At 41.0% G+C, this 15,168-nt stretch overlaps 1 pseudogene; it reads right to left on the bottom strand.

Moving 5' to 3' along the window:
- LOC103010772 (ras and EF-hand domain-containing protein-like) overlaps window positions 1-10,776 on the bottom strand; it is a 32,536-nt pseudogene extending 21,760 nt beyond the window's left edge.
- Window positions 10,777-15,168: the final 4,392 nt, after the last annotated feature.

A 15,168-nucleotide genomic window follows, 5' to 3' on the forward strand; every position in this document is an offset into this window, starting at 1 on the left:
TCAAAACTACAATGAGGTATCACCTCACACCGGTTAGAATGGCCATCATCAAAAAATCTAGAAACAATAAATGCTGGAGAGGGTGTGGAGAAAAGGGAACCCTCTTGCACTGTTGGTGGGAATGTAAATTGATACAGCCATTATGGAGAACAGTATGGAGGTTCCTTAAAAAACTAAAAATAGAACTACCATACGACCCAGCAATTCCACTACTGGGCATATACCCTGAGAAATCCATAATTGAGAAAGAGTCATGTACCACAATGTTCATTGCAGCTCTATTTACAATAGCTAGGACATGGAAGTAACCTAAGTGTCCATCAACAGATGAATGGAAAAGGAAGATGTGGCACATATATACAATGGAAAATTACTCAGCCATAAAAAGAAATGAAATTGAGTTATTTGTAGTGAGGTGGATGGACCCAGAGTCTGTCATACAGAGTGAAGTAAGTCAGAAAGAGAAAAACAAATACCGTATGCTAACACATATATACGGAATCTAAAAAAAAAAAAAAAAAAAAAAAAAAATGGTTCTGAAGAACCTAGGGGCAGGACAGGAATAAAGATGCAGACGTAGAGAATGGACTTGAGGACACACGGAGGGGGAAGGGTAAGCTGGGACGAAGAGAGTGGCATGGACATATATACACTACCAAATGTAAAATAGATAGCTAGTGGGAAGCAGCAGCATAGCACAAGGAGATCAGCTCGGTGCTTTGTGACCACCTAGAGGGGTGGGATAGGGAGGGGGGAAGGGAAACGCAAGAGGGAGGAGATATGGGGATATATGTATATGTATAGCTGATTCACTTTGTTATACAGCAGAAACTAACACACCATTGTAAAGCAATTATACTCCATAAAGATGTTTTAAAAAAAAAAAAGACACCCATTGTGAAGAGGGTAGTCAATCTGCTCTAACGTTTCTGGTTATCAAAATAAGAACTCTTTAGATGAAGAAAAATAAATGATAATTTGCATATTTTCAAGTCCTTTTTCTGATTATTATGCAAATTTGAGAAATCATGACACTTCTTTTTCCTTGTTCTGAGAGGTATTATTCATATATTCTGTTGTGAAGGAGGGGAAGGAACATACAGCCAGCTATGATTTTGAACATAATGGCAAAAAGGCCATCAGTAAGATCACTTTATCAACATCCAGTGACACCTGATCAGAGAGGCTTTCCCTGGGCACGCTGTGTAAAAGTGCACCTCTCCCAAACCTCATTTTTTCAATTTGCTTTTCATCCATTTCCTTCTTTGGATGTAAGTTCCTTTCAGGCTGGGACTTAATTGACTTTGTTTACTGCGTGCCCGTAGTCCCACAACAGTATGTGACTCACAGCAGGACTCAGGAAATGCTTGCTGCATAAATGAATCTGTCATCTCTGGTTCTAAACTTGGTTTGGCTGATTTCACTGGGTAAGTAAATACCTAAGTCCTTTGTTAGTCTTCCTTTTCCAAATTTAGGCCTTAGCCAAAACAGAGGAGGACTATTCTACAGAGAAGGACACACACACACACCTACCTATATATATATATGCATTATACAGAGAGAGAGAAAGGGAGAGATCATGTATCTGTGTATATAATCCCTAAAGAAAATAAAATCAAGCTAAAGAAGGTCCTTTTCCCATTATCCACTGAAAAAGGAACCATATCCAGGGTGGCACTTGTACTACCTCAAAATTCATCCTTGCAAAGTCTCATGAGGAGCCAGCACAATCTTGTAAGGCTTCTGCAAGCCGTAGCATTTATGGTTACCATCCACCATGTCCGTCTAGGGAGAGAAAGCCACAGTGGATGACAAGGGTAGTGCCAGCTTTCTTCCTAGTAAGTTATATGGCACAAAAATGAAGTGTTCATGAATAAAAGTGCCCCCGAAGCCACCTGCCTGTGGTGAAAGGGCCGAGATGGGCTTTCTTGAGGAGCTAATAACGACGCGGCCTTCACTAGCAGACCCCTCGGGCTTCTAGTCAAGGATGGAAGCCACCTTCATCCCTTATATCAGGAACCTGATTTTTATTAAAAAGTCAGCCATTGGAGCTTCCCTGGTGGTGCAGTGGTTGAGAATCTGCCTGCTAATGCAGGGGACGCGGGTTCGAGCCCTGGTCTGGGAGGATCCCACATGCCGCGGAGCAACTGGGCCCGTGAGCCACAACTACTGAGCCTGCGCGTCTGGAGCCCGTGCTCCGCAACAAGAGAGGCTGCGACAGTGAGAGGCCCGCGCACCGCGATGAAGAGTGGCCCCCGCTTGCCGCAACTAGAGAAAGCCCTCGCACAGAAACGAAGACCCAACACAGCCCAAAATAAATAAATTTTTTTAAAAAAGTCAGCCATTATAAAGCAAAGTCTTTCATTACACATATACATCATGAAGTAAAAAGAAGAAAAATATGCACCTGAATCTACAGTCAACGCTGCTATGGAACAAAGTGGCCTCAAAAGGAAACCTGTGAGAGTTTTCCCTAACTTAGTAGAGAAAAACATTCTCCTATGTTTCACAAGTATGACCTTTAAAACAATGCCCATGACAGATAAAGGTCAAGTGGGGTGATAAATGTATTTCTACTGAAGATCAGGCCTAGGAGAGCAGTGATTTTGGGGCTCACATCTGTGTCTGAAGCATCACCCCCAAAGCTCTCCTGCAAGCTGTGCAACCTCCAGAATCTCCTCCGGTGCTTGTATTCCACCTCCGAGTCATACTCGGAATCTTTCGGGGTAGACAAGCTGTTCTCGGGCAGGCTGTCAACATCACAATTCATCCTCCGCATGGGATCACAGAGGGCCAGTGGGTTGCAGTCCTCACCCATGTAGGGAGAGTGGGATGACCTGGTGACAAAGGAGAGGACCGCTACCTAAGGGCTGGCGATACTCAAGATGACACAGCAGTGGAATCAGACAGCAATAGAATCAAGAAGACCAATAATCTCACTCTTCCCAAGAGCCACAATGTATTCCATGATAAAGCATCAGGGGAAATAAAATCCTCAGAGCAATATCAGTTCATTCTATGCAACAATCAATTAAGATAAAGACATTTAAATCAAACGTTTAATAAATGAAGCTATCTTCTAAAAATCACCATCTTTATTTCCTGATACAAAAAGAATTGGAACGCCCAGGATGCAAATGCAATCTCAAGTTGTATTAAGAAAACGTATACAAAACATGTGAACCTTTCTACTCTAATGTGGTCAGACCATATTCTGAACAGCGTATCCATTTCTGGATAATATTTCCACTGAAAAGGGATGCCAAGGGCTTCCCTGGTGGCTCAGTGGTTAAGAATCCACCTGCCACATATACCCTGAGAAAACCATAATTCAAAAAGAGTCATGTACCAAAATGTTCTTTGCAGCTCTATTTACAATAGCAGGACATGGAAGCAACCTAAGTGTCCATCATTGGATGAATGGATAAAGAAGATGTGGCACATATATACAATGGAATATTACTCAGCCATAAAAAGAAATGAAATGGAGTTACTTGTAGTGAGGTGGATGGAGTTAGAGTCTGTCATAGAGAGTGAAGTAAGTCAGAAAGAGAAAAACAAATACAGTATGCTAACACATATATATGGAATCTAAGGAAAAAAAAAAAAGGTCATGAAGAACCTAGTGGCAAGACGGGAATAAAGACACAGACCTACTAGAGAATAGACTTGAGGATATGGGGAGGGGGAAGGGTAAGATGTGACAAAGTGAGAGAGTGGCATGGACATATATACACTACCAAATGTAAAATAGATAGCTAGTGGGAAGCAACCGCATAGCACAGGGAGATCAGCTCTGTGTTTAGTGACCAACTAGAGAGGTGGGATAGGGAGGGTGGGAGGGAGGGAGATGCAAGAGGGAAGAGATATGGGAACATATGTATATGTATAACTGATTCACTTTGTTAAAGAAGCAGAAACTAACACACTATTGTAAAGCAATTATACTCCAATAAAGATGTTAAAAAAAAAAAAAAAAGAATCCGCCTGCCAATGCAGGGGACATGGGTTCGAACCCTGGTCCGGGAAGATCCCACATGCCACGAAGCAACTAAGCCCGTTCACCACAACTACTGAGCCTGCACTTTGGGGCCCACGAGCCACAACTACTGAGCCCGCATGCCATAACTATTGAAGTCCATGTGCCTAGAGCCCATCCTCTGCAACAAGAGAAGCCACCGCAATGAGAAGCCTGTGCACCGCAACGAAGAGTAGCCCCCCGCTCACTGCAACTAGAGAAAGCCCACGCGCAGCAACGAAGATCCAAAACAGCCATAAATAAATAAATAAAATAATTTTTAAAAAAAAAAGGGATGCCAAGAACCTGGATGAGAAAGGCAACTGATTACGTGAGACTTAAAACATTCAGGTCAGTGCACTCGGCTTAAGCTGTAATGGTTTCTCTCTTCAAATACTTGAAGAACTGACACAGGAAGAATACATTCCCTCAGGCTGCACAAGACAAAATAAAGGCCAACTGAATTTTTCTGGGAGTCAAATATCTAATCAACATGGTGAGAAATGACAGGTAATTAGAAATGTGTGGCCCTGTGGCCATCATCAAAAAATCTACAAACAATACATGCTGGAGAGGGTGTGGAGAAAAGGGAACCCTCTTGCACTGTTGGTGGGAATGTCAACTGATACAGCCACTATGGAGAACAGTATGGAGGTTCCTTAAAAAACTAAAAATAGAACCACCATACGACCCAGCAATCCCACTACTGGGCATATACCCTGAGAAAACCATAATTCAAAAAGAGACATGTACCACAATGTTCATTGCAGCACTATTTACAATAGCCAGGACATGGAAGCAACCTAAGTGTCCACCGACAGATGAATGGATAAAGAAGATGTGGCAGGAATAAAGACGCAGAAGTAGAGAATGGACTTGAGGACACAGGGAGGGGAAAAGGGAAGCTGGGATGAAGTGAGAGAGTAGCACTGACTTATATACACTACCAAATGTAAAATAGATAGCTAGTGGGAAGCAGCTGCATAGCACAGGGAGATCAGCTCGGTGCTTTGTGACCGCCTAGAAGGATGGGATAGGGAGGGTGGGAGGGAGACGCAAGAGGGAGGGGATATGGGGATATATGTATACATATAGCTGATTCACTTTGTTATACAGCAGAAACTAACACAAAATTGTAAAGCAATTATACTCCAATAAAGATGTTAAAAAAGAAAAAACAAGGGCTTCCCTGGTGGCACAGTGGCCAATGCAGGGGATGCGGGTTCGAGCCCTGGTCCAGGAAGATCCCACATGCCGCAGAGCAACTAAGCCCGTGTGCCACAGCTACTGAGCCTGCGCTCTACAGCCTGTGAGCCACAACTGCTGAGCCCATGTGCCACAGCTACTGAAGCCCAAGCACCTACAGCCCATGCTCCGCAACAAGAGAAGCCACCGCAATGAGAAGCCAATGCACTGCAACGAAGCGTGGTCCCTGCTTGCCACAACTAGAGAAAGCCTGTGTGCAGCAATGAAGACCCAACGCAGCCAAAACTAAATAAGTAAATAAATTTATGAAAAAAAATAATAAAATAAAATAAAATAAACTATTCTTATCTGCCCAAAAAGTATTTTCATTACAATTATATATGTAAAAATATAAAATAAGTTATATTTTTGCTAGAGTTCTTAGAAAAAAGACGAAACTAAAACAAATATACAAGATAAAATCCAGTAAGGCCACAAAAGCAATAAAATTAAATTTACAAGATGATTTTAAGTTTTTTTAAAAAATTTTTATTGAAGTATAGTTGATATATATCATATAAATGACAGGTATGCAATATAGTGATTCACAATTTTTAAAGGTTATACTCCATTTATAGTTATTGTAAAATACTGGCCATATTCTCCATGTTGTACAATATATCCTTATAGCTTAATGCTTAGCATAATGCCCTCCAAGTCCATCCATGCTGCCGCAAATAGCAAAATTTTACTCTTTTTTACGGCTGAGTAGTATTCCATTGTATATATAGACCACATCTTTTTTTTAATTAATTAATTTATTTATTTACTTATGGCTGTGTTGGGTCCTCGTTTCTGTGTGAGGGCTTTCTCTAGTTGCGGCAAGTGGGGGCCACTCTTCATCGCAGTGCGCAGGCCTCTCACTATCGCAGCCTCTCTTGTTGCGGAGCACGGGCTCCAGACGTGCAGGCTCAGTAATTATGGCTCACGGGCCTAGTTGCTCCGTGGCATGTGGGATCTTCCCAGACCCGGGCTCGAACCCGTGTCCCCTGCATTGGCAGGCAGATTCTCAACCACTGCGCCACCAGGGAAGCCCCTAGACTACATCTTCTTTATCCTTCCTTCTTTGATGGACACTTAGGTTGTTTCCATATCTTGGCAATTGTTAAGTAATGCTGCTGTGAACACTGGGTGCATGTATCTTTTCCAATTAGTGTTTTTGTTTTTTTCTGATATATACCCAGGAGTGGAATTGCTGGGTCATATGGTAGTTTTAGTTTTTTGAGAAACCTCCATACAGTTTTCCAGAATGGCTGCACCAATTTACATTCCCACCAACAGTGTAAGAGGGTTCCCTTTTCTCTACATCCTCACCAATACTTGTTATTTGTGGTCTTTTTGATGATAGCCATTCTGACAGGTGATATCTCATTGTGGTTTTGATTTGCATTTCCCTGATGACTACCAATGTTGAGCATCTTTTCATGGGCCTGTTGACCATCTACATTTCCTCTTTGGAAAAATGTCTATTCAGTTCTTCTGCCCATTTTTTACTCAGGTTGTTTGTTTTTTTGATGTTGAGTTATATGAGCTGTTTATATATGTTGGATATTAACCCTTTATGAGTCATACTATTTGCAAATATTTTCTCCCATTCAGTAAGTTGTCTTTTCATTTTGTTTATGGTTTCCTTTGCTGTGCAAAAGCTTTTAAGTTTAATTGTTTCTTAAAAACAAAAAGGAAGGAAGAAAATAATCATTGCAGGCTTGCAGTTCAATATGGCAGACAGAACACATGAATTTGTCTTCTTTCCCTTTTGAGACCTCATTAATATGAAATTCCAAAGGAAATAAGCCAATAAAAGTTAAAAGACATGGTGTGGGAAGGGGAAGCTGGGGCGAAGTGAGAGAGTAGCATGGACATATATACACTACCGAATGTAAAATAGCTAGTGGGAAGCAGCAGCATAGCACAGGGAGATCAGCTTGATGCTTTGTGATGACCTAGAGGGGTGGGATAGGGAGGATGGGAGGGAGGCTCAAAAGGGAGGGGATATGGGGACATATGTATGCATATGGCTGATTCACTTTGGTGTACAACAGAAACTAACACAGTACTGTGAAGCAATTATACTCCAATAAAGATCTATTAAAAAAAAAAAGTTAAAAGAATGGAAGAGGGGCCCATCAGCAGTAAAGTGATTTAAACACACTGCTGGAAAAAGGAAACTGGATGGTAATGTGCTGACAAAGGGAAGAGAGTTGGGGAAAAGGAGGTCCAGAAGATGTGTGTTGAAGGTCCTACTATAGAACAAAGAAGAGACAACGGTCATGCAGAACCCCAGAGAGTGAGAAGGGGGGCTGAAAATAGAGATTAAAATTGAATACTAAGGCACACTGCCTCTCAAGCTCATAGCTGCTCTTACTCTAGGAAAGAAGAGCAGATAAGCCAGAGCTGATTCCAAATGCAACAAGACAGGGTTTGTCTTTTTAAAAATAACTGAATGATTCCCAAAAGGAAAGCTAAGGCTTCTCTCTAAACATCCATACCCCATGCACCTAGTAATCGGGGTCCCCTGTCTGACAGCCAGCTTCACACACAGAGCTCCAAGGAAGACCATCTTTCAGAGGAGATGCCTTGAGGTAAACAGGTCTACTTGCTACATCAGCTACCTAAAATGATCTCAAATTCCAAGATGACATCTGGGTAGCAAGTTCAAAAAGCAATCAGTCCAATAAGAACAGAAATTTCCTAGACTCCAAAATTAGTACTTTCAAGGAGAAAAAAACAAATTCCATGCACTGTAAAGAATAAGTTGCAAGGTGTCAGTGATATCATGAAGAAGGCAGAGTTTCTTTTTACAAGAAACCAAAAACTCAACCAGAGAATCCAAGAGAAATAAGCAACTTTACAAGAAAGTCATGAACCAAACACAAAACCAATTAAGAGGTAGCAAAACTTGGAACTGGCAGTACATAAAGGGGATTCATCTGACCACAAAGCTGGGAACCTTCTCTTTTGAGTGGCACAGGAATAATGACTGGAGAGAAAGAAATGAGTTTCTCAGAACCAGTGGCATAAGGTGTTGACAATTATACTAAATTGGTAAACTTCTGTATAGTTCTTTACAGCCTTTAACATGCTCTCCCATAAATCATCTCCTACTCTCTTACAGGACAACCCTAAGAGGCAGGCAGGAAGTCTGGTATAAACGCGAAAGCACCACCTGTGTAAAGACAGACAACCCATTGCTTATTAGCTGAGTGACTTTGAACAAGTTATTAAACCTGGAACTCATTGTTCCCAACCATAAAAGTGGGGAATTTGCACTTTCCCCAGAGAAAGTTTGAGAACTGAATTTTTTTTAATTATGAAAAAGAGCTTCATAAACTACATAGTCAATAAAATGTTAGTTATTAGGGTTAGACAGGACAGTTTATTATTAATCCCCTTTTACAGATGAGAAGCTAATGATCAAAATGAGGAAGTCAATTGTCCCATGTATTACAGGCAGAAATTGGCAGGTCTTGATAAGGACTCAGGTCTCGTCACTACTGACTCTCACTGTTCAGGGCCTGTTTGGTCTTCATCATATGCTGTATCAGGACAAGAAACTCTGTGTCTCCTTTTGCAAACACTCTCTTAGTCTAAAGATATGGGATGACATGGTAATAAGTAAAGACAGTGGCTAGGAGAATCTGTGACTCTAGCATAAAGCAAAGGATTGGTCCATTCAAATTCTGTAATAAAAGCTTAGTATATGGGCTTCCCTGGTGGCGCAGTGGTTGGGAGTCTGCCTGCTAGTGCGGGGGATGCGGGTTCGAGCCCTGGTCTGGGAGGATCCCGCGTGCCGCGGAGCGGCTGGGCCCGTGAGCCACGGCTGCTGAGCCTGCGCATCTGGAGCCTGTGCGCCGCAGCGGGGGAGGCCGCGATGGTGAGGGGCCCGCGCACCGCGTGGAGGCGAGGACCCAACACAGCCAAAAATAAATAAATAAGTAAATTAAAAAAAAAAAAGCTTAGTATGTATGGTCTAATGACCTGTGGAAATCAGATATAAGGTTGAGATTGATAATAATTTTCCAAGAAGGATATGGGGAGAATTCTTAATAATTCCAGAGGTTTAAATAGCAATAACCCACAAAATGCAGTTAATTGTCCATCTCATTCAGTATAAATACTGGAAGGAGCATTAAAAGTTATCATATGAACAACCAGAAAAGCAAAGTGATGTGCCTAAGTTGCACAATGCCACTTTCATGGATGATTATTTTTTAAGCACCCATTTTCATTTTAGCTAAGATAATTCCATCAGTTATGGAGACCATCCACATGCAGGAAGTGAATCCAGTACTGTGCTGGAGACAATGTGTACCAGCAGGTGAGAGGCTATTTATTTTAAGCATCTCTTCCCAAACTCTGTATTCAGTGATGTCAACTTGGGAGCTTGAAATCGGTAATGGCGGGAGTATTTATACCATGGAAATCGTCAAATGCTACAAATCCCTCCTTCCCTTCCTCCCCTCTCCAGAGCCTGTTGTTATTAAACACCTACCAGCACAGCAGAGTGAAACAGACCCTACTCATTAGAAACCAAATAGAGCAAAGGCCAAAACCAATCACACCTTTGCTTTCACTTCAGCAGGTTCCCTCCTACTTCTTGCTCATCAGGGATCCTCTAGATCTGGAACTTTCCACAGAGAAGAGAAATATTCATTTCATTTAATAAACATTCACTGAATACATGTACCTTGTAGTAAGCTGGGTGTAGGGCTGCATGACAAGGAAAGACCATTTCCCTACTGTCATAAGCAGCCCCGGGACCTGAGGGCCCTTGGTTGGTAAAGACCAAGGAAAGGAAACTGAGGTTTGATGGACAAGTGTTCAGGGATCAGAAATCTTTATTAGATCTATGCAAAAGATAAGCTGCCCTTAGAAACAGAAAAAGAAATTAGGGGCCTTAACAATTTTTTTTTTTTGCCAAGGAGTCCAATTTGATCTGAAATCTGATCCATCTGCTGCTTCAATATGATTCCATATATTTTTAGTTGCTAATAATTTAGACACACTGAGATACTGAAGCTATCCCTCAAAGTCCAGCTGCCACATACCTACCTTTCTGAGTTTCTTTACTGTCACTGTAGATCTCCCACTTCTGTTTCACGCTGAAGTCTGAGGTCACTGAGGGCTTCCTCAGCTTTGCATTTTTCCTGAAAGAAAAAAAAAAAAAAGATTTTGTTCACTTAAATAGGTTCTTCAAAACCCTGTGGGCGAGAAACATTTTGTGTCAAAAAGGCTGATCCCAAGTCTCCTACAGAGATGGTGAGAAGGGATAAGGGAAGTAACCAAACTTTAGATGCCCAGCACTTCCAGAATGGAAACCTATAAGAGTGAAAGAATTGAGGAATCTCGCAACCTACTTATACACATCACCTGGGGTGACACCTCTACGACCACTACTCAATTGTGATAGAGGGCTGTAACACATCAATTAACTAGCTAATTAATTACTGCTGTGTTTAATTAAAAGCTACTGGCACAGCCAAGGGCCCCAGTGCTTGCCTGAATCCTATCATGTCATCAGGACTCAGGAAGTCCTGGTGGGTTTACTGTTTTTCCAAGAGCTTACACCTTATCTAAATTCAAATCACATCACCTGCAAATTTCTATGAAAAGTGCTGCCCCTTAGGCTGGTATTTCTCATATGTGTCACCCCTGGTGCAGAGAATGGCAGAAGGGCACCCCAGGAGGTCAGGGGCTGAAGCTCTCATGAGTCCAGATATCTTGGAATTTTTTTCTCTTAACACATTATGGAAATTTATATCCTATGTTCAGTATTCAAATAAAGTTTTAAGTTTATAACTACTGGAATTGAGTGTAACAAGACCTAAATAAATGGAGAATATACCAGGTTTGTTCATTATTTATAATTATTAAGATGCCAATTCTTCCCCAGTTGATCTTTAGATGCAATTGAAGTCCAAGCAAACCCCCAGCAGGGGACTTTCCTGCTGGTCCAGTGGGTAGGACTCCAAGCTCCCAATGCAGGGGGCCCAGGTTCGATCCCTGGCCAGGGGACTAGATTCCACATGCATGCCGCAACTAAGACCTGGCACAGCCTAAATAAATAAATAATAAATAAATAAATATTTAAAAAAAAAACAACCCAGCAGGTTTTGTTTTTTTGTTTTGGGGGTTGCTGTTTTTTGGGGTTTTTTTTTTTTTTAGAAATTGACAAGGTGACTCTATGGAAATTAGAGGACTTAAAATAGCCAGGACACTTTTGAGAAATAAAAAAGTTGAAGAACTAATACTACCTGATTTTAAGACTTATCATAAAGCAATGGTCTTTATGCCATTTAGCTTTATCCCTCCTGAGTCAAAGTATATTTTAATATCAGTCTCTGATCAAAACCAAAACTTTTTGCATTTCCTATCTAGAAATCAAACCCTGCACATCAGTCAAGGCTCTCCCAAAAGTCACCTGTTCCATGAGGCCTGCCTGCCTGCCCTGACTGATTCAACCACAGGAAATCCTTCCCCGGCCACATTTTATCTGAAGCTCTGTGTACTGAGTTCTCTGTGGCCGTTTATCTTCCCAGTTACCCTAACAGTCTCCATACCCCCTGCAGCACCCAGAGATCTGACTGGCAACAGATCCTGCATTAATGAATAAATGAGGTTGGAACCCAGGGAAGAAGGACACAGTGGGAGGTGAAGTGAAGAAGGCGGCGTTTTGTACTGGATCTGAGGCAGGTGAAGGACTCTGCCGCAGGGAGGGTAAAGAACACAGTGGTGAGGAAGGAGCAGGGGACCCTTGCCGGGCACAGGGTCAGGAAGGAGACAAATGATGGGAAATCTGATTGACAAGCTGAAAAGGGTCAATCCCCTTCTGAACACAGTGAGAAAGGAGAGATTCTAGAAAGCACAACGGATTGCATCTGAAATCTACAGGCAAGAGCATACGCTCCTCTTCAACCTGCTGGTTGCCTTCTCCTTCCTTTATTTTTCCTTCTTCTCCTTTTACATTGTTTCGAACGGGGGAGGTGCCCAATATTTCCTATATAACCTACACTAAGAAAGCTGAAAAGACTCAAAAATTATCAGCTGGAGAAACTGTCTGTCCTGCAGGGATTTGTAACTAATATGTCTGATATGCAGAGGTCCCTTCGTTTTCTTCCACCTCAGATTTGTGTTTTTATGGGTCGAGGTTACTGAAATCGGAACTCTGGCTGAATGGCTAAAACAATGTTGTGAATCCTAAATATATTTCAATAACAAACTAGGATGCATTTTTAATAAAAGAATATTTATGTTTAAGTTTATAAACATTATAAGTCCCCACAAATTAAGTCACATGATTACGTAGATGAAAACGGACTTAAAATCCTGCATAACATAGATTACCCACCACCAGCTTCTACAGAAGGTAAGGACTTGCTTGTCTTTCTAAATCTCCCAATGACTTCTTAACGTACTATAGAATCATGAGTACCAGTAAAGAGCTCATTTCCTCTCCTAAAATTAGCATATTCTGGGATGTAAGTGCATTCTATCTGTTCACTCAGCAGCCAATGTATTTCTTGAATTCATATATAATATATATTGAACACCTACTACTAACTATTGAATGATTGGCATTTAACTATATTATTATTGATATTGTGGAAGAATAACTGTTGGGTGCATAAGCTATAGCCGAATTTTCTTCAACAGTTAAATCTTGACCTTACACTTGAGTATATATGATACTGGCAAGAAAATCTGTTGGAGATTGTGTACAACCTGCTCTGGCCTTCTTAAAAGTCTTTCTCAAAGGTTACAAGAGTTTGCTCTGAAAAATCATCTAATTAAATGAGAATTTCTTTTCTATGATGTCTTTGAACTATCTTAAAACTATCTGTACACACATAGAGTTTGTTTAGTTACTATACAAAAAAAACCACAAAAAGAAGTCTTTAATCTACTTTTAATTTTAAGAATCATTGATTTTTACCTACCTACCCTGCTACCTAACCTTCAAACACAAAGGTAAACCAATAATCGTTTTCCAGTCTCTCTGTTTTATGCAGATAGACCAAAAATATCAAACTAAAGCAAAATTATAGATTTTCTTACAAATTTTCTTCAACACATTTCCCCTTTAAAACAAAATGTTGTTGACATCTTCAATTTCAACATTTCAACAGTTAAAACCCTTTGAGACATCATCTCATTCAATGATGCCTGGGGTGTATTTTCCACAAGGTAGAAGTTTCCTGAGATACTCTCCACTGCTCATCAACTTTGCACTTCATTGCTTCCCCAGAAACCTGCAGGAAATTTTAATTACTTTTTCATTTGATTTTCTAAAGAACCGAAGCGTGATTTTCTGGAATGTGATTTTAAAAAAGAAGGTAGCCAAAAATCCTATTAAAATCTTTTTCACACTACCAGGATCATTTGCCCTGAAAACTAGCCCACTTTTGTGCTCCCAGAGCTACAGTCCGCTAAAAGAGCAAACAACCTTCAGATCTGCAAACACTACCTCCTGAAGGAATCTGACCTCAACCCCTCAGGAGATCCAAGAAAAGAAAAGTCAGTCTTTGGGACTTCCCTGGTTGCTCAGTGGTTAAGACTCCGCGCTTTCAGTGCAGCAGGGCCCAGGTTTGATCCCTGGTCGGGGAACTAGATCCCACACGCATGCCACAACTAAGGGTTTGTACGCCACAACCAAGACCCGGCACAACCAAATACATTAATTAATTAATTAATTTTAAAAAATTCAGTCTTCTCTTAATTGAGTCACCACTTAACTCACTGGTTCATCAAATAAGGAAAAAGCAATTTCAGTCAGCTGTGTATTTACATTTATCTCAATTTACATTTTTCATCCCCAAACTTTACTGGTTTCCAGTTCTGGTTCCCTGAGGTATGAGCTACCCTCTCTCACCTGTGTAGATAACATCCCTTTTGGGCAGTACAACTGGCTTAAAAGCTACTAAACAAAACAGAAATAAATGCTGAATGGTTTCTTTAAATGCAAGTGGTACTAAAGAAGGAGCCATAGTAAAGTTATTACAATAATCTGCTTGAGTGGACAAGGAGAACCCACAAAGCAGTAGTATCTGTTTACCTCCATGTACAGTTTTTGTAGCATTTTCCCAAGACTCAAAAAAAAAAGAGCATTAAAGATAATCTCAATGACCAACCATTGGGCTGGGGGCCCAAGACACAGGTGCAAGCCCATATCTTGCTTATGGCTTCATATCAGCATAAGACTATGCCCACTCTTGGCTAGACGCCTACTTCTCACATGTATTCATAATATTATAAATCCATGTTTTGTGTTTACCTTTCTAAATGACATAATTTCTACAAAGATAATTTAGAACTGCAGTGTCTGCTTTGGGGAACGTTCAAAATGAACAAAAGGGGGAAAGGAGGTAAAATATACATAAAAACAGAAAAGGAATAAAACTGCAAAAAATAACAATTTCAAAATGATGGCAGCACTCCAGTCATCTGAAACTCACATATCTGGCACCGTGAAGAATCCAAAAGAAGACTGAAAGTCAGGAAAGGATGAACAGCACCCTGTGAGACACCCCTCGTTGGCACAGGACTACCCGCATTCAAGGGCGTTTAAAATGCAATTCTAGTACATCTGATCATTTTGCTTTCTGAGTCTTCAGCAAACGAAGGTACTCAGGAAGGAAGGAAGAAAGAACCAACAATAGTAAACTGTAACCTGGCAGCCTGACAGCAAAAACAGAAAATGCACACAGGAACTCAAAAAGCCAAGCTGAACTACCATCCCCCAAATCCTGAGGATATCACTATACTACAGTCCAGGATGAAACTCGGCTTCATAATGATGACCCTGAGTTAGCAAGGAAGGCTGAAGTTATTTTGCAAACAGTTGTTAAAAGCAAGGCATTGGGTGACTCCATTTGCTTACCAAAAGACATGTGACAGGCTGCCCATGG

Source organism: Balaenoptera acutorostrata, chromosome 6 (assembly GCF_949987535.1).
Source record: "Balaenoptera acutorostrata chromosome 6, mBalAcu1.1, whole genome shotgun sequence".
Lineage (NCBI taxonomy): Eukaryota > Metazoa > Chordata > Mammalia > Artiodactyla > Balaenopteridae > Balaenoptera > Balaenoptera acutorostrata.